This window comes from Tupaia chinensis, unplaced genomic scaffold, assembly GCF_000334495.1.
Source record: "Tupaia chinensis unplaced genomic scaffold, TupChi_1.0 Scaffold149964_1, whole genome shotgun sequence".
NCBI classification, from domain to species: domain Eukaryota; kingdom Metazoa; phylum Chordata; class Mammalia; order Scandentia; family Tupaiidae; genus Tupaia; species Tupaia belangeri.
Window position 1 is genome coordinate 316,855 of NW_006209805.1, and position 2,330 is coordinate 319,184.

A 2,330-nucleotide genomic window follows, 5' to 3' on the forward strand; every position below is an offset into this window, starting at 1 on the left:
AGGGAGAGGTGGAGACAGAGATCTGAGAGGCAGAGATACGGGGAGAAGTGGAGACAGAGATCTGAGAGGCAGAGAGAGATACAGGGAGAGGCAGAGACAGAGATCTGAGAGGCAGAGATATGGGGAGAGGCAGAGACAGAGATCTGAGAGGCAGAGATACAGGGAGAGGCAGAGACAGAGATCTGAGAGGCAGAGATACAGGGAGAGGCAGAGACAGAGATCTGAGAGGCAGAGATACAGGGAGAGGCAGAGACAGAGATCTGAGAGGCAGAGATACAGGGAGAGGCAGAGACAGAAATCTGAGAGGCAGAGATATGGGGAGAGACAGAGACAGAAGGACCCAAGAGGCAGAGAGATGGATAGATAGAGATAGAGAGACCCAAGAGGCAGAGAGATGGGAAGAGGCAGAGACAGTGATACGGGGAGGGAGAGACAGGGGGACGATGACAGTGAGACGGGCCCAAGCAGCTGGGGCACGGCATTCTCCCTCCTGCCCCAGCACCTGCAGGTGGGTGTCCCACCAGGTGCCACAGGGCGGGTAGGGCCCATCTGGTGCTGAAGACCTGCCGGTGGGCTCGGAGTGCAGGGTGTGAGCGCCTGGGGCCACCCAGAAGGTGCTGAGGTTCCTGCTGCAGAGCTGCAGGAGTGGGGCGTGTGGCTGGAGCACCCCAGACCTGCAGCCCACCCACAGACAGCTTCACCCATGCACCCACACCTTGCCGAGTGTGGCCGCACTGCAGCAGGGGGGCTACGAGGGACCTCGAGCGGGGTGCTCCCTCAGTCTGTAGAGGCTGTGGGGGCAGAACTGGGTAAGGGGTGGCGCGGGACCACAGCCATGTTTGCCCAGTCTGTGGCACCCCCGCGTTCCTGGGCCCCCAATGCCCAGGCTCAGGGCTTAGACATGTCTACCGCCCTAGAGCTCTAGGCTGGGGGGTCCCATCAGGCCTCGGTGGGCTGGGTCTGGCATGGCTGGGGCTCTGGCAGTGCCCACACCCCTCAGCTTTGTCCCCCCCACTTCAGGGCAGTGTGCAGGGTTCCCGTCTCTCCTCAGGCCCTCCTGCCTCCCTCCTGGAGGGACCTGGGAGACACAGCCGGGCACCTGCTAGGTCCGGGCAGGCAGAGGGTGTGCGGCAGAGACCTGGGGCCTGCCCAGCTTAGACAAGTCTGCAGGCACCGTCAGCCAGCAAGGTCCCGCCTCCCGCCCTCGGGGCTGGCTCACGGGCATCCCACATGCAGAACTCCCCTCCGGGAGCACCAACCCCGAGGGTGTCCCCAGACCTGCGGTTGTCCTCCCTTGGACAAGGGTCCCGCAGAAGGGATTCAACAGGACTCCAAGTCGGGGGCTGGGGTGCCAGGCCTGTGTCCTCCCAGGCCCATCCAGGAGGGAGGTGGGAGGGCCCAGGAGAGAGAGGGAGCTGGTGTGGGCAGGGCAGCACAGCACAGGAAGGCAGACCAGGGCCCAGAGTCATGGGGGGAGGAGGACCCAGGCCCAGAGCGGAGGGGGGGAGGACCCGGGCCCAGAGCCGTGGGGGGAGGACCCGGGCCCAGAGCTGTCTGAAAGTTGGCTATCTGAGCTGCGGCAGGACACCCGCAGGGCCCTGAGCACCGGTCAGGAGCCGAGGCGTGAGGTTGGTGTGCACACTGCCCCTGCCTGGCAGGCACGGTGGGCCCCCACCTGCAGCTCAGAGCCCAGGTGATGGGAAGTCTCCTTGGGAACTTTGAGGTCCCGCCCCGTCCAGGCAGGCTGAGAGGAGTCTGGCCAGCATTGTCACCGTCACCGGGCAGAAGTCCGGTCCTCCTGGGACCCGCCAATGCTGGGCGTCCCCATCGGGGTCTGCTCTTTCCAGTGGCCAGATTTGTTACCGAGGATGTGGGTGCGCTGTGCCACGTGACTGGTGGGAGACTGGCACAGAGAGGCTTAGCACGCTGGCCGAGGTCACACAGCGGGGGCCTCTGTGGGCAAGCGGTCCCACCAGGGACAGCCATGTCCTTCCTCTGTGGTGGGCGATTGTGAAATGGACAACTGTCCTCTGGGGGCTGGCACCCACACTCCCTGCTGTGCTGAGGGTGGGCCTGGCGCTGGCCGCCCCGGAGGCCCGGAGAGGAGTGCTGTCCCTGAGGGACAAGCCATGGGAGCTCAGAGCGGCAGGTGGAAGTGGCCCTGTGCTCTCCTGCCCTCTCCTGCCCTCTCCTGCCCTCCCCTGCCCTCCCCTGCCCTCCCCGGCCCTCCCCTGCCCTCTCCTGGCTCTCCTGCACTCCCTGCCCTCCCTGCCCTCTCCTGACCTCCCCTGCCCTTCCCTGCCCTCCACTGCTCTCCCCTGCCCTCCCCG